Raw genomic sequence first — 17942 nt, 5'->3', positions numbered from 1 at the left:
TATACGTCACAAACTTCAAAAGACAGAAGGATTTGAAGGAATGACTATTAGTCAATTAAAGGCAATGACTGACAGAGTTTATGGAAATCGAGAAATAGAAGAGAAAAAAGAAGATAAAAGAGAAGCTGGTCGTCGAATGAGAGAGAGTCTTTTAGCTGCAGCCTTAGAGGAAACTAATTTTGGAGATCAGAAAAGTTATTATCACGGATATCCTAGATATAGAGGAAGAGGCAGATCACCATTCAGAGGAAGATTATTCAGAGTAGGATCATTTAGAGGAGAAAGAGTGCCTCTAGGACTGAATCAATGTGCATATTGTAAGCAAGAAGGACATTGGAAATCTGATTGTCCAGAAACACCGCAACGAAAAGAAGAAGGATATAAACAACAACCTAAATCATGAGAACCTGAATGGCAATTGGCATTGGATGAGATGTCTGGAGATGATGGTGAACAAGATTCCTGACTAGATAAGGAGGATCTTCCACTTGACCCCTTAGTAGAAATAAAAGTGGGAGCAAAGACATTTAAAGGACTATTGGATTCAGGAGCACAGCGATCAGTTATGACTACTGCAATAACTACTCCAACATCTAAAAGTATTTCCATTGTAGGAGCTTCTGGAAAACCACTAGCAGCTCCTATTCTTCAAAATCGACAAATTCGAATTGGAGGACAATTAGTATCTCACCAATTTCTTTATGTTCCAGGATGTCCAGTGCCATTAATTGGTAGAGATCTTCTTTGTAAATTAAGAGCAAATTTACAATTTGAACCAAATGGTGAAATTAAAGCTTCCTTTGCTGATACACCAGTATCTTTAATTTGTCCTCTTCAAGAAGAATGGAGACTTCATCTCCCTGTAATTGAAAAGACAATTGAACATCGATACGAGAAAGAAACACCTCTCAATAAAAAACGAAGACAATTGATGGACAGTATACCTCAAGTATGGGCTGAAAATAACCCAGGAGGATTAGCTAATGAAGCTATCCCTATATGGATTGAAATGAAAGAAAATGATCAAGTCATTAATCAACCTCAATATCCCATTCCATATATGGCCAGACAAGGAATACAAATACATCTTCAGAGATTATTTGATTTAGGTATCCTTAGACGAATTTGATCTGCCTGGAACACTCCTTTATTACAAGTAAAGAAACCTGGTACTAATGATTACCGACCTGAACAAGATCTAAGAAAAGTAAATATGCAAGTGGCAGATTTGGTAGCACTTGTGCCAAATCCGTACTCAATTCTGGCTCAAGTTTCTTCCAGCTCCAAGTGGTACAGTGTCATTGATCTCAAGGATGCTTTCTTTTCCGTTCCAATAGCGGAGAAATGTCAGAAAAATTTTGCCTTCACTTGGGAAAATGCTCAAACTGGAGAAAAGCAGCAATATACTTGGACTCGCCTACCCCAAGGATTTAAACATTCACCTACTCTGTTTGGAGAACAACTGGCCAAGGACCTGAAGATGTACCAGGTCATATATGGGCTCGTTGTACAGTATGTGGATGATCTCTTGCTATTTAGGGAAACATACCATGAATGTGCCGTATCAACCCTACATTTGTTGAAGACTTTATACTCGAAAGGGTATCGTGCAAGCAAAAAGAAAGCACAAATTTGTGAAGTGGAAGTAGAATATTTGGGCTTTCGTATCAGAGAAGGCACTCGTTGTCTTGGAATCTCTCGTACAAGTTCTATAAGAGATCAACCTGTACCCACTTGTAAAAAAGAACTCCATGCGTTTTTGGGAGCTGCAGGATATTGTAGACTTTGGATTGCTAATTATGCAATTATTGCTCAACCATTATATGATACACTACGAGGCAAAGAAGCAGAATCTCAGCCCTTCCAGTGGGAAAAACAAGAACTGACGAATTTAAATCAATTAAAAGAAGCCTTGATCTCCCCTCCTGCTCTAGGGTTACCTGATATAAGAGAACCATTTCATCTGTTTATAGATGAGAAGAAAGGAATGGCCATTGGGGTATTGACTCAAACTTTAGGATCATGGGAACGACCTGTTGCATATTTGTCAAAAGGAATGGACAATGTTGCTAAAGGATGGCCTGGTTGTCTTCGAAGCATTGCTGCCGCATGCTTAGTGATACCTGAAGATGTTAAATTAACATTTGGACAAACTCTACAAGTAACAACTCCTCATACTATCCAAGGACTGCTTGAAACTCATGGACCAAAATGGATGACTAATTCACGTCTTGTCAAATATCAAACTTTACTATGTGAAACACCTGAAATTCAAATACAAGACACCCGAACCAGTTGTTCATGACTGTGAAGAAGTTATGGCTACAGTATACTCTAGTAGACCTTGGCAAGGAGCCTGGACTTTATACACTGATGGATACAGCCAAATCATTAATGGAATACGTGTTGCTGGATATGCTGTAGTTTCTGAAGATGAAATTATTGAAGTTGAACCTCTACCCCCGGGAACATCTGCACAAAAAGCTGAATTAATTGCCCTTACTCGAGCTTTACAACTGTCAGAAAGAAAAACCATCAACATATATACAGACTCTAAATATGCCTTTCTTACAATTCAAGTACATGGAGCTTTATATAAAGAAAGAGGATTTCTAACTGCAGAAGGAAAACAATTAACCAATGCACCAGAAGTACACAAATTACTAAATGCAGTCTGGTTACCTCGCAAAGTGGCTGTAATGCATTGTAAAGCACATACAAGGAAATCAGATCCTATTGCTCAAGGAAATCAAAAGAGCAGATAAAGCAGCAAAAGAAGTAACTCAAGAACATTTTCAAACAACAATAACAACATGCCCTCTTTTACAGTTTCCAAATGAAATCCCCATCTATACTACAGAAGAGAATGAATGGGCACAATATGAAAATTTTCATCAACAAAACGGATGGTGGATTATACAAGATGGGCGAATATGGATACCTGAAACCATTGCTTGGACAATAGTTAAAGAAGCACATGATTATACACACCTTGGTCGTGATTCATTAGCAAGATTACTGGAAAAAACATATTATATCAACCGAATCACTCAATTAACTAAACATGCAGTTAATCAATGTATCACATGTGCACAGAACAATCCTCGAAATGGACCTGGTCCTGCTCCTGGGCATATCCTCCGAGGAACTATACCTTTTCAAGTCTGTCAAATTGATTTTACTCACATGACTCCATCAAAAGGATACAAAGCCATATTAGTGGCAATCTGCACTTACACTGTATGGATTGAAGCTATACCTACACGAACAGAAATGGCCAAAGAAGATACCACTTTACTTCTATGTCAGATACTACCACGTTATGGACTTCCAAGACAAATAAATTCTGACAATGGACCAGCTTTCACTAGTGAAGTCACACAACAATTAAGCAAAGTTTTGGGCATTAATTGGCATCTACATTGTACTTGGAGACCACAAAGTAGTGGATCAGTTGAGCGAGCTAATAGAACTTTGAAAAGTCAATTAGCTAAATTATGTCAAGAAACAAAAGCCAAATGGCCAGATATTCTACCATTAGCTCTGCTGCACATTCGATGTACTTCAAGAAAATCTGGTCTAACACCGTATGAAATGATGTATGCAAGACCACCACCACTTCCATCATTTCCTGAATCACTACAAATCCAAGGAGAAATGTTACTCAGCAAACAATTGAAAGGATTACATGATACAGTAATGGCAATTCGTACCTATACATGTGAAACTGAACCACTGATTCTAATTACACCAACTCATAAATTTCACATTGAAGATTCTGTATGGGTAAAAGAATGGGATGAATCTGATTGTCTCAAACCTCGATGGAAAGGACCATATACCATACTGTTGACAACTCCTACTGCTGTTAAAGTTTCTGGTTGTCCATCATGGATTCATTGGACCCGAATTAAACCTGCTTCCAATACTTGGCGGGTTTCCAAGACTGGAGAACAACAACTAAAATTCACCAGAAATATACCAAAAGCTGAAGCTGAGTAACCACTACAATTAATGCTGATAAAACATAACATCTGAAGAATAAAAATAATGTGTTTATTTCTTTTCCTTCTTTGCAGGCAAAATAATACATGTCGACTTCATCTCTTTGGAAGTGGGCCATCTGTGCTCTTCTCTAGGGGTGTGCATTTGTATTGAACTTAAATGTAAAACGCTACTTTTTTTTTTTTTAACTTAAAAAAGTGATGAGACATAAACGATTGGATTTCCAACTTATTCAACATAGCTATGTTGAATAAGTTGGAAATCGCGATTGTTGATCCAAAATAAAAATTTAAACCCCTCACCTTCCTTAATCCCCCCCCAAAGACTTACCACAACTCCCTGGTGATCCAGCAAGAAGTGAGGACGCCATTTCTGAAATCCTTTGCGAGGAGCACGTGACGTCGGCGCCACATCGAGTGACGCGGCGTCACGTGATTCCCCGCGGGTTCGCGCCGGAACGCTCGTTCGGCCCAAAAGGAACTTTTGGCCAGCTTGGGGGGGTCAGGAGGCCCCCCCAAGCTGGCCAAAAGTTCCTTTTGGGCCGAACGAGGGTGCCGAAGGGAACTCGCAGGGAATCACTTGACGCCGCGTCACTCCGACGTGGCGCCGACGTCACGTGATTCCCCGCGGGGTCGCTTCCGGGATCCTCGTTCGGCCCAAAAGGAACTTTTGGCCAGCTTGGGGGTGTCAGGAGGCTCCCCCCAAGCTGGCCAAAAGTTCCTTTTGGGCCGAACGAGGGTGCCGGAGGGAACTTGCGGGGAATCACGTGACGCCGCGTCACTCTGACGTGGCGCCGACGTCACGTGATTCCCCGCGGGGTCGCTTCCGGGATCCTCGTTCGGCCCAAAAGGAACTTTTGGCCAGCTTGGGGGTGTCAGGAGGCCCCCCCCAAGCTGGCCAAAAGTTCCTTTTGGGCCGAACGAGGATCCCGGAAGCGACCCCGTGGGGAATCACGTGACGCCACGTCACTCCGACGTGACGCCGACGTCACGTGCTCCTTGCAAAGTTGGTCAGAAATGGCGTCCTGACCCCGCTGGACCACCAGGGAGTTGTGGTAAGTCTTGGGGGGGGGGGGGGATTAAGGAGGGTGAGGGGTTTAAATTTTTATTTGCACATATGGACATATACTCAACTCATTGAATTCTGTTTATGTCCATATTGACCGCAAATGGGACCCCCTTTGGACATATGGACATATGAACTTAAACTTTTGCTCTGCACATCCCTACTCTTCTCATCATCATTTTAAGTATTATATGCCCATCTGAAAGTTCTTGGAAATGGTTCACATGTGCTATCTATATCATCAGTTCTGCTCTACTATGGATCATCTTTACTATCTTCAAAGAAGTATTCAATTCCTAATAATAATCATGTGTTCAATAACAGGATCTTTCAACTCTCCATTAAGTCAAAATTGTTCTGAATGTATCAAACAAGTACGCACCTCAACCCAAGATGGATTTCAACTTATTTCTACAATAATACATCAATCACATCCTCCACCATCCTGTATATCGAAACCTGCTTGTTCTCTAAATACTCAAGGATATCAATCTTTTCATCGATGTAGTTCAAACAACAAAATCATTTGCCATTCTCCGGCAACTCCTAGATATTATAACGTCACAATCACAGCAGGTCTTCCAAAAGACCCAAATTCTCGCAATACGCCAATTGGTGAAGGAATACTATACTATATTAATTCTACAAAAGTCATGATAGGAGGACCTTCCATTGCCACACTTACCTTTGATTCTTGTGAAGCAATTGATAAACATCCCAAGGCTGTTAAGTGTGGATCAGCTTCTTGGAAAGCAGAATATGTATTTAACCATAAATATCTTTGCCCATATGATCGAGGGCATAATCCTACTAATTGGTTGCCATGTGCAGGAAATATCCAACTAACTGGATGGAAATTAGTATGTGACTACACAGGAGGAGGATATTCAGGTTGCACAGGATTAGGTAGATTGAAAAGAGGAACTGCTAACATCATCTTCCTTGACTGGATTATTAGGACTGAAGGATCCTCTTGGCAAGCAACATGGGGATTTGGAATCGATGGAACAGGAGAAGATCCTAAAACTTACATCACAATCACACAACGAAGAGAAAAACAACATCCTATTACACATCAAACTACAATAATTAGATATCAATCATTCTTTGATGAAGTATCTCACCTCAATGAAATGCTTAAGAAACATACTACTTCTCATCAAGCAAAGAACATGTTCATAAACTTGGCTGAAAATATAGCCCTTTCTTTAGGAGTGAAGAATTGTTTTGTATGTGGAGGTACAAATATCGGTGAACAATGGCCTTGGGAAGCTAAAGAAATCTTCCAATCTGACTGGGATGCTTTGAATTCTACCATAACATACAATCGAAAGAACAAACCTTATGAATGGGCCCTTCAGACTGATGTTATTGGAAGACAATGTTTATCTCGTGAATACTCCAATGCTTATACTACATCAGTTGGCAATTCACCGTGTACAGGAGTTCTTACAATTTCAGCAAATAATTATAAATGGTGGCAAACTGAGAATTTTACCATACCTACATCATTCTGGACTGAACCAATCTTAAATGCTACATGGGAAGCAGCTGGAAAATCATCAACACAATTTATAGCCCCTGATGGATATTACTTTGTATGCGGACGAAAAGCGTATTAACAATTACCTTCAAAGTGGTATGGAACATGTTTTATAGCATCAATACGCCCTAGTTTCTTTCTTTTACCACTTACAGTTGGTGAAACATTAGGTATTCCAATATATATATCAATGAAACCAAATAGACGACGAAGAAATACTAAAGTTCCAATTGGTGATTGGACTGACAAAGATTGGCCACCAGAACGCATCGTATAATATTATGGACCAGCAACATGGGCTGAAGATGTTTCATATGGATATAGAACACCCATCTACATGTTAAATCGCATCATCAGACTTCCAGCAGTACTTGAACTTCTTACCAATGACTCAGCAATGGCTCTTAATATTTTGGCCAAACAAAACACGAAACTCATCACTGCCGTATATCAAAATCGATTAGCACTAGATTATCTTCTAGCTCAGGAAGGCGGAGTATGTGGAAAATTTAATCTCTCTAATTGTTGTTTACAGATTGATGATAAAAGTCAAGTTATTGAAGAAATTACTGATCGCATGGTGCGACTAGCTCATGTTCCTGTACAAACCTGGTCTGGAGCCCTTGATTGGACTTCATCAATGCCTAACTGGATATCATCCATCCCAGGATTCAAGGAACTATTCATTCCCATAATACTCTGTTTAATTTCTTGTATTATAATACCTTTATGTCTTCCTCTTTTACTCAGGTACTTGCGTACAATGATGGAAACTATAGCTGATTGAAGAGCAGCAGCCCAAATTATGATGATGAATCAATACACTTCAATTTCAACACTTCCCTCAGATTCAGAAGATGAAGAATCTTTTAACCGGAGTAACTAATCCTTAGAGTTAAGAATTTACAAGGACCACCATTCTTGTTAGGGTTAGGTCCGGACACAAAAGGGGGGGTGCTCCTCTAGGGACCCCTCGTCTCAACCCCGGTGAAGTAACCAACAACCTAACAGAGTATTAGGGTCCGCATAAAATAATTATGGTACTAATTATTGTTTGTCTTTTCAGCTACCTCATAAGATGATACTTGCGTCTTCTAAAGAAGTTGAAGTATCAAAGGGGGGAATGTAGGAGCTCAGATTCCTATGAACAATCATTGAATGAGAAAAACTGAAAATCTCTGATTAACAACGCCAGCATTGAAACACATTGAAACGCACAGCCATTTTAAATGTACTAACAATTGATACGCAATGGAATGCACTACGCACTTACATACTGACATTCAGTGAAACACACTACCATTTTGTAATAATATTTTGTATTGTATTAATACGATTGCTGCTATAAAATGTCGATCATATCATGTCTGTTAAATGACGTGTGTAGTAGTCTGATTGTAAGCTACACCTACTTGAAAGAATGTATAAAAGCCCACTCCCCATGGGGAGTGGCATGCAGTTTGTTCTAAGCCTTTGTCTTAGCTGCATCTTGCTGGCAATAAAAGTCTATCTTTACGGATCAGTTGTCTGGACCTCTTTCCTGACTAAATTAAGACGGTTACACTAACACTAGGTCTTTTATCCATACCCAGGCCCAATACTGGGGCCTGGCTCAGGGGCTGAATCCCAAAGCTTTGTCCTTAGCCTAGGCCAGGGCCCGGGCCCAAGCCTGATTCAGCAGCCCAGCCCAGTGACCAGGTCTCAATTCTGGGACTTTGGCCCAAATCCATGCCCGATGCCGATGTCTTGGTCTGGATCCAGGCCTAATCCCAGGGCCTGGCCAGGAGGCCATGTCCAGATACCTGGGCCTTGTCCAAGGGTCAAGCCCAGACCTAGATCTCAGGCCTTACAGCTCAATTGATTCCATACTCTTCTTTTTACTTTCTTCTTTATACTGATGCCATGTGCTGGAGTTAATTAACTCTGGTTCATTCACCCCAGAGGAGGGCAGCATTTTGATATACAGCAATGCAGTACAATACCGAATATCAAATTGGTGCCATCTTCTGCGATGAATGTGCCGGCGTTAGTTAACTTCTACATGGCACTAGTACATGGCTTCATTTTAAAGAAGAATGAAGAAATACGAAGACTGCATCAAAGGAGCTGTGAGGCCTGGGTTCTGTGCCTGGGCTTGACCCTAGGCTGAGGCTCAGGCATAAGGACCTGGTCAAGGCCGAGGCTCTTTCTTCATGTCTGTGTACGGGCCGGGCCCCAGCATTGGAACCTGTCCTCTTGGCCAGGCTGCAGCATTTGGCCTGTGTTCCAGCCTAAGCTGAGCCCCAGGCATCATGACCTAACCAGGCTCTCAGAAACCTGATGGATCAGGTAATTGACTGATCAGGGAACTCGTAGCTTGACCGAGGCCCCTGCATTGCTGCAGGGGCCTCGGGCAAGATGCAAGGCCTGATGCATTCATTTTAAACAAATGAAACAAATAATGTTTGTTTCATTGAGGGGCCCTCAATTCATTTCAGGACCCCCCCAAATGAAACAAATTGCCCTTATCGCATTTTTGAAATTCATTTAAAACAAATGCATATTCCTAGTATTGACTATTGATTTGATCATATTTAAAAGAGTGCACCCAATCAGTAGATATAACTATGATAATGGCAAGATATGACAATGATCTTTAAAGTGCTTATTTACACAGATAAATTTAAACTGCTGGCTATTTCACAGGAAATAACATAGTAACATACCAACATACGGCTCGATCCAGTAAGGCCGCGGTAAAAACAGTGAGGTAGTGTCAGGCGCACCCTTCCTCCCCGCACGCACAGTTCTCTTCACTAACTCCCCGATACTCTCCTCTAATCGCATGCAAATGCATGCCGCGGCTGTGAAGCGTTAGGGTCGGGGTGGGATTTTTGTTTATGGGATCGGGCGCAGCCAATAAAAAAAAAACCGATCGGGCCGGATGAAGAAAAATGCACGATTTGAATCGGAACCGGAACCGAACCGATTCCGGTTCTGATTCACATCTCTAATGCCTACCACATGTAAGTGTGCTCCTAATTTTAAGTGGTAACACAAGCAAAAGTACTTCACATTAGGGATGTGCAGAAGGAAAACATTTGTTTTGATTCGGGTTTTCATTTCACCAGCACCCAAATTTGTTGCATTAGTTACATAGGGGGGAAAACCAATTCGTTGATTAGTTTTATTCGTTGTCTGTTTTCCCATTAAAGTCAATGGGGAAAGTATTTGCAGCCTATTTTTGGCTGCAGAATTCAGGTTTTCTTATCAATTCTGATGAAACTTCTGGGGAGCAATCATCAGAATGAGAAAAGAGCTCCAAGGTACTTAGACTGTGGCAAAGTGGCACCAAAGTGGCATGAATAGCCTAAGGAACTGTAAATGGGCAAAGGGGTACCAGGAGTGGCAAGAGTGTTTTAACAGAGGTGCAAAGCAGCAGCGAAAGTGTCAAAAACACACCACAGATTCAAAAGAGCACCGATAACAGTTGCATGAACCCTCAAAGGCAGCACGACAGGCAAAGTGGCAAGACAAGGGTCAACATCCTACAGCACAATGAAGGGGGAACATAGCAAGCAGAAAGAGTGTCAGAAAAAACCATGAGGCAGCGGCGCCAATAAAGGGACAAAGCAGCAGAAAGACTAGCACCAACACACTGAGGAACCATGATAGTGGCAAGAACACCACAAGGAGTAGAGTGAGTCATCTGGTGTATACAAGCAAGGCAGAGTGGCAGAAAGTTGATAGGGGGCAAGAAAGGCTAGCAGACCGAAGGTAGTCTGGTCCCTGTGGTTTTGATAGGGGAAAGACAGGCTGGCCCCGGGGAGAGTTCCCTTTCCTTTGCACAGGAAAGGGCTCCCTAGAATGGGTTCGCCCCTAGAGTGGGGTGTTTCCGTTGGCATCTAGTGAGCTCTCGCTGGTCTTTTAAAATCTGGTGGATGTAGCAGATATACAAACGAGAATTTTCAAGGATGAGGGACAGGAGGTTTCCATGTGAACAGCGGTTCAAAATGGATCAGTGGGTGTTAAGGGATAGGCTGGCTACACCTGATGAGAGTTCCCTTTCCTTTGCACAGGAAAGGGATCCCTAGAATGGGTTGTTGGCCCCTAGAGCGGAGCCCGAGCCTTCAAAGCATGGTGATTCAATGTGGAGGAGGTTTCCATGAGGACAGCAGATCAACATGGGTTGGTGGGTGTTAAGAGATAGGCTGGCTACACCCAGGGAGAGTTCCATTTCCTTTGCACAGGAAAGGGCTCCCTAGAATGGGTTGTTGGCACTTGGAATGGAGCACAAGCCTTCAAAGCATGGTGAGTCGACGTGGAGGAGGTTTCCATGTGAACAGGAATTCAACATGGGTTGGCGGGCATTAAGATATAGGCTGGCTACACACAGGGAGAGTTCCCTTTCCTTTGCGCAGGAAAGGGCTCCATAGAAAGGGTTTGCCCCTGGAGTGGAGCATGAGCCTTCAAGCATAGTGAGTTAACATGGAGGAGGTTTCCATGTGAACAGCGGTTCAACATGGGTCAGAGGGTGCTAAGAGATAGGCTGGCTACATCCTGGGAGAGTTCCCTTTCCTTTGTGCAGGAAAGGGCTAGCTAGAATGTGTTGGCCCCAAGAGTGGAGTACGAGCCTTCAAAGTCTGGCAGTCGAGATGGAGGAGGTCTCTATGTGAAAAGCAGCTCTCGTTCAACATGTGTCAACAGGTACTAAGAGATAGGCTGGCTACACCCGGGAGAGTTCCCTTTCCTTTGCACAGGAAAGAGCTCCCTGAAATGGGTTGGCCCCTGGAGTGGAGCATGAGTCTTCAAGTGTGGCAAGTTGATGTGGAGGAGGTTTCCATGTGAACAGCTGTTCAACATGGGTCAGAGGGTGCTAAGAGATAGGCTGGCTACATCCAGGGAGAGTTCCCTTTCCCTTGCACAGGAAAGGGCTCCCTGAAATGGGTTGGCCCCTAGAGTGGAGCACAAGCCTTCAAAGCGTGGTGAGTCAACATGGAGGAGGTTTCCAAGTGAATAGCAGATCTGGGTCAACATCGGGTAAACAGGTACTAAGAGATAGGCTAGCTACACCTGGGTAGAGTTCCCTTTCCTTTGTACAGGAAAGGGCTCCCTGAAATGGGTGGGCCCCTAGAGTGTGGTGGTTCCGTTGGTGTCTAGAGAATATCCAGAAGCTATTAACTGTACTTATGCATTTCAGCTGATGACAAAGGAACTTGAAGAACTCTCAGAAAAAAGAAAACTGCTACTCAAGTCCAAATCTAAATTATCAACCTATGTTGACTTTGTAGTTATCACAGTGCATCTGTAAATTATGGGAACACAGAGGATGAACTAGAATACAACTACCACCAGTTTTTTGTAGCACTAGAAACATTAATGTTGGCACATAAGAAACATTTAGGAAAAATGGCCCGCATTATGAACGTCATGAAAAATATTGAGCATATGAAATATCCAAGCTCCAAGCTGGACAGACAGGCACAGTGTTTGAGGTCAGGCACTTGTAGTGATGTAAGGCCTGGACAGTGGACGGAGAGGTACAGCATTGGAGGTCAAGCCCTTGTAGGGACATAAGGCCTGGATGAACAGGCAAAGCAATCAAGGTCAAACCCTTGTAGGAACATAAGGCCTGGATGGACAGGCAAAGCAATCGAGGTCAAACACTTGTAGGAACATAAGGCCTGGACGGACAGGCAAAGCAATCGAGGTCAAACACTTGTAGGAACATAAGGCCTGGATAGACAGTTACAACCGTCTAGGACAGAGGTCAATCCCAGCTAGGGACATAAGGCCTGGTCAGACAGGCAAAGCAGTCGAGGACAGAGGTCAATCCCAGCTAGGGACATAAGGCCTGGATGAACAGGCAAAGCAATCGAGGTCAAACACTTGTAGTAACATAAGGCCTGGATGGACAGGCACAGCAGTCAAGGACAGATGTCAATCCCAGCTAGGGACATAAGGCCTGGATGAACAGGCAAAGCATTTGAGGTCAAACCCTTGTAGGAACATAAGGCCTGGACTGAAAAGCACAGCAGTCTAGGACAGAGGTCAATCCCAGCTAGGGACATAAGGCCTGGATGAACAGGCAAAGCAATTGAGGTCAAACCCATGTAGGAACATAAGGCCTGGACTAAAAGGCACAGCAGTCTAGGACAGAGGTCAATCCCAGCTAGGGACATAAGGCCTGGATGAACAGGCAAAACAATCAAGGTCAAACCCTTGTAGAACATAAGGCCTGGACGAACAGGCAAAGCAATCAAGGTCAAACCCTTGTAGGAACATAAGGCCTGGACGGACAGGCAAAGCAGTCGATGACAGACGTAAATCCCACCTAGGGACATAAGGCCTGGATGAACAGGCACAGCAGTCAAGGACAGAGGTCAATCCCACCTAGGAACATAAGACCTGGATGGACAGGCAAAGCAATCGAGTTCAAACACTTGCAGGAACATAAGGCCTGGACGGACAGGCAAAGCAATCGAGTTCAAACACTTTTAGGAACATAAGGCCTGGATAGACAGGCACAGCCGTCTAGGACAGAGGTCAATCCCAGCTAGGGACATAAGGCCTGGACAGACAGGCAAAGCAGTCAAGGACAGAGGTCAATCCCAGCTAGGGACATAAGGCCTGGATGAACAGGCAAAGAAATCGAGGTCAAACCATTGTAGGAACATAAGGCCTGGACTGAAAGGCACAGCAGTCTAGGACAGAGGTCAATCCCAGCTAGGGACATAAGGCCTGGATGAACAGGCAAAACAATCAAGGTCAAACCCTTGTAGGAACATAAGGCCTGGACGAACAGGCAAAACAATCAATGTCAAACCCTTGTAGGAACATAAGGCCTGGACGGACAGGCAAAGCAGTCGATGACAGAAGTAAATCCCAGCTAGGGACATAAGGCCTGGATGAACAGGTACAGCAGTCGAGGACAGAGGTCAATCCCACCTAGGGATATAAGGCCTGGATGAACATGCAAAGCAATCAAGGTCAAACCCTTGTAGGAACATAAGGCCTGGACAAACAGGCAAAGCAATAGAGGTCAAACACTTGTAGGAACATAAGGCCTGGATGGACAGGCAAAGCAATCGAGGTCAAACCCTTGTAGGAACATCAGGCCTGGACTGAAAGGCACAGCAGTCGAGGACAGAGGTAAATCCCAGCTAGGGACATAAGGCCTGGATGAACAGGCAAAGCAATCGAGGTCAAACCCTTGTAGGAACATAAGGCCTGGACTGAAAGGCACAGCAATCTAGGACAGAGGTCAATCCCAGCTAGGAACATAAGGCCTGGATGAACAGGCATAACAATCAAGGTCAAACCCTTGTAGGAACATAAGGCCTGGACAAACAGGCAAAGCAATCAAGGCAAACCCTTGTAGGAACATAAGGCCTGGACGGACAGGCAAAGCAGTCGATGACAGAAGTAAATCCCACCTAGGGACATAAGGCCTGGACGAACAGGCAAAGAAGTCGAGGACAGAGGTCAATCCCACCTAGGGACATAAGGCCTGGACGGACAGGCACAGCAGTCGAGGACAGAGGTCAATCCCAGCTGGGGACATAAGGCCTGGATGAACAGGCAAAGCAATTGAGGTCAAACCCTTGTAGGAACATAATAGGGATGTGCAGAGCAAAATTTTATGTTCATATTTCTTATGTCCGAAAGGGGGTCCCACTTGCGGCCAATATGGACATAAAAAAAATCTAATGAGTTGGGTATATGTACATATGTCGCCCATTAAAGTCAATGGGGGAAGGATTTCCAGCCTATTTTTGGCTGCAGAATTGTGGTTTTCTTATCAATTGGCCCAGGAGAGAGTTCCCTTTCCTTTGTGCAGGGAAGTACTCCCTGGAAAGGGTCCACCCCTAGAGTTGTGTGTACCCGGTGTTTAAATTGGCGTCCAGTGAATATCGTTGGCGTCTAGTGAATTCCGTTGGCGTCTAGTGAATTCAGACGGTACTTACGCACTTCAGCAGATGACAAAGGAATTGGAGGATCTCTCAGAAATAAGAATACGTGTGGGAACACAAGGTCTGGATGAACAGGCAGGCACAGCAATGGAGTTAAAACAGCAGTAGGAACACAAGGCCTGGATGAACAGGCACTTCCTTCGAGGACAGAGGTCAATCCCAGCTAGGGACACAAGGCCTGCATGAACAGGCACAGGAACTAGGTTAAAACACTGGTAGCTCGCCAGCATCTTTCTGATGCATGCTAGAATATTGGCAGCGGTGTGGGCATGGTCCGTCAGGTGGGTGTGCAGTAAAGCCCACCTCCACCCTCATGCTTGTTCAGGGAAGGACTCCCTGGAACGGGTCCACCCCTAGAGTTGTGTGTACCCGGTGTTTACATTGGCGTCCAGTGAATATCGTTGGCGTCTAGTGAATTCCGTTGGCGTCTAGTGAATTCAGACTGTACTTACGCACTTCAGCTGATGACAAACGAATTGGAGCCTAGGATCTCTCACAAATAAGAATACGTGTGGGAACACAAGGCCTGGATGAACAGGTACATCATTCGAGGACAGAGGTCAATTCCAGCTAGGGACACAAGGCCTGCATGAACAGGCACAGCAACCAGGTTAAAACACTTGTGGGAACACAAGGCCTGGATGAACAGGCACAGCCACTGAGTTAAAACACCTGTGGGAACACAAGGCCTGGATGAACAGGCACCGCCACTGAGTTAAAACACCTGTGGGAACACAAGGCCCGGAAGAATGGGCACAGCAACTGAGTTAAAACACCTGTGGGAACACAAGGCCTGGATGAACACGGATACTCGGATAGTAATTATGTGTTTTTTTAATGTATTTATATTCTTATTCGAAAACGTTTCTAGCATGTCATACTTGATTACACTCAGGTACTGTAGGTATTTCCCTATCCCCAGAGGAACACAAGGCCTGGATGAACAGGCACCGCCACTGAGTTAAAACACCTGTGGGAACACAAGGCCTGGATGAACAGGCAGGCACAGCAATGGAGTTAAAACACCAGTAGGAACATGGATGAACACTGATACTCGGATAGTACAATTTTTTTTTTATGGATTTATATTCTTTTTTTAAAAAGTTTATAGCACTTCATTTATTTTTATATTTATTTGTCATTTTTATATACTGACATTCTTGTATTCAATGCAAATCATACTTGCTTACACTCAGTTACTGTATGTATTTCCCTATCCCCAGAGGAACACAAGGCCTGCAGGAACGGGCACAGCAACGGAGTTAAAACACTTGTGGGAACACAAGGCCGGGATGAAGAGGCGCAGCAGTCGAGCACAGAGGTCGATCCCAGCTAGGGACACAAGGCCTGGATGAAGAGGCACATCATTCGAGGACAGAGTTCAATCACAGCTAGGGACACAAGCCGCGGAGGAAAAGACACTAACCAGGATCCTCCAAGCCCTCATTTTCTCCAAATTAGACTACTGCAACTCTACATTTCTTGGACTCCCTTCCTCATACACAAAACCACTCCAAATGGTTCAAAACGCAGCAGCCCGTCTACTAACAAACACTAGGAAAAGAGACCACATTTCCCCAGTCCTAAAAGACCTCCACTGGTTACCAATTCAGTTCAGAGTCATTTACAAATCCATCACCTTGATATACAAAATCTTTTCACCAACACACCATAATCGACCTACAAATTCCTCTCCGTTTATACAAATGCACAAGACCGACCAGGGAAGCCTACAGAGGATGCCTCCTTGTTCCACCCTCCAAAACCACTTATCACAGCACCTTTAGAGATTGAGCCCTTTCCACAGCAGGTCCACCGTTATGGAACTCCATCCCCCCAGATCTCAGAAATGAACCTTGCCTCCTAACCTTTCGGAAAAGACTCAAGACATGGCTTTTCAGGCAAGCCTTCCCGAACTGCACCTAACACACACCATCAATAAATTCTCAGCTCAGAAGCTGTATATATTGGACGCCATATTTGTAATGTACTCTTGTATATTTTTATATTCTACACATGTATATAATTAACCTCCTCTATCCCTCTTTATTTCTTACACTCCCAGTTCATAGCCCCAGTTAATTGTAACTGCATCTCTTCACCACGTGTATTTATGTTATAGGTTGTTTTCTTTGCACCCCTGTTTTCTGTAAAGCGACATCATGTGAACGATTTCATGAATGCCGGTATAAAAAAACCTTAAATAAATAAAATAAATAAGTAAGTACCGCAAGGGAAAGTTGAAAACAACTTTGAAGAGGGAGTTCAAGAGGGCGTGAAATTGTAAAGAGGTAAATGGGTGGGGTCCGTGCAGTCCGCCCACAGGATTCAACCCGGCGGGTTCGGTCGGACCGGGGTTTCGGCGGATCCCCCACCCCCACCCCTTTCGCGGGGGGTGGGGGAGGGGCGGGGAACGCCTCCCGGACGGCCCCGGCCCCCGCAGGGCGCATTTCCTCCGCGGCGGTGCGCCGCAACCGGCAACGGGTCGGCTGGGAAGGCCCAGGGGGGGCAGGTGGCCCGCTGCTCCGGCGGCGCGTGTTATAGCCCCCCCTCCCGGCGTTTCCTCCTTCCCCTTTGGCAACTGTTAACTTGTCTTAACCTCATTCACTACATCTATGCAGACGATGTTCAGATTCTTATTCCCATAACAGAATCTATTAACAAACTTGGCTATTCTTACAAGCCTTCCCTGATCCTTCAAACTTTCACTAGATAAGTACAGCTACTCAGCTTTGAATATGGAACTTCGCCCCTCCAATATTCTCCTCATTTAGCTACCCTACTTATGCACTTCAGAAAATGACAAAGGAATTGTAAGATCTCTCAGAAATAATAATACGTGTGGGAACACAAGGTCTGGATGAACAGGCAGGCACAGCAATGGACTTAAAACACCAGTAGGAACACTAGGCCTGGATGAAGAGGCACATCATTCTAGGACAGAGGTCAATCCCACCTATGGACACAAGCCGCGGAGGAAAAGAAACTAACCAGGATTCCCTCCGTAACGGCGAGTGAAGAGGGAAGAGCCCAGCGCCGAATCCCCGCTCGTCCGGCGGGCGCGGGAAATGTGGCATACGGAAGATTGCCTCTCTGGCGCCGCTCGGGGGCCCAAGTCCTTCTCATCAAGCCTCAGCCCGCGGACGGTGTTAGGCCGCTAGCGGCCCCCGGTGCTCCGGGACCGGGTTTTCTCGTAGTCTGTTTGTTTGGGAATGCAGGCCAAAGTGGGTGGTAAACTCCATCTAAGGGTAAATACCGGCTCCGGCGCGTGTTATTGCCCCCCCCCCCCCCCGGCAGCAGCTTCGCCGTTTCCCTCGGACAAGGGTCCACCTCCAAGTTCAACAATTTCTTACTCTTTACTTTGTCTGTCGAGGCTT

Source organism: Rhinatrema bivittatum, chromosome 2 (genome assembly GCF_901001135.1).
Source record: "Rhinatrema bivittatum chromosome 2, aRhiBiv1.1, whole genome shotgun sequence".
NCBI lineage: Eukaryota > Metazoa > Chordata > Amphibia > Gymnophiona > Rhinatrematidae > Rhinatrema > Rhinatrema bivittatum.
The sequence above is the reverse complement of the archived record's forward strand: the minus strand, read 5'-3'. Positions refer to the sequence as shown.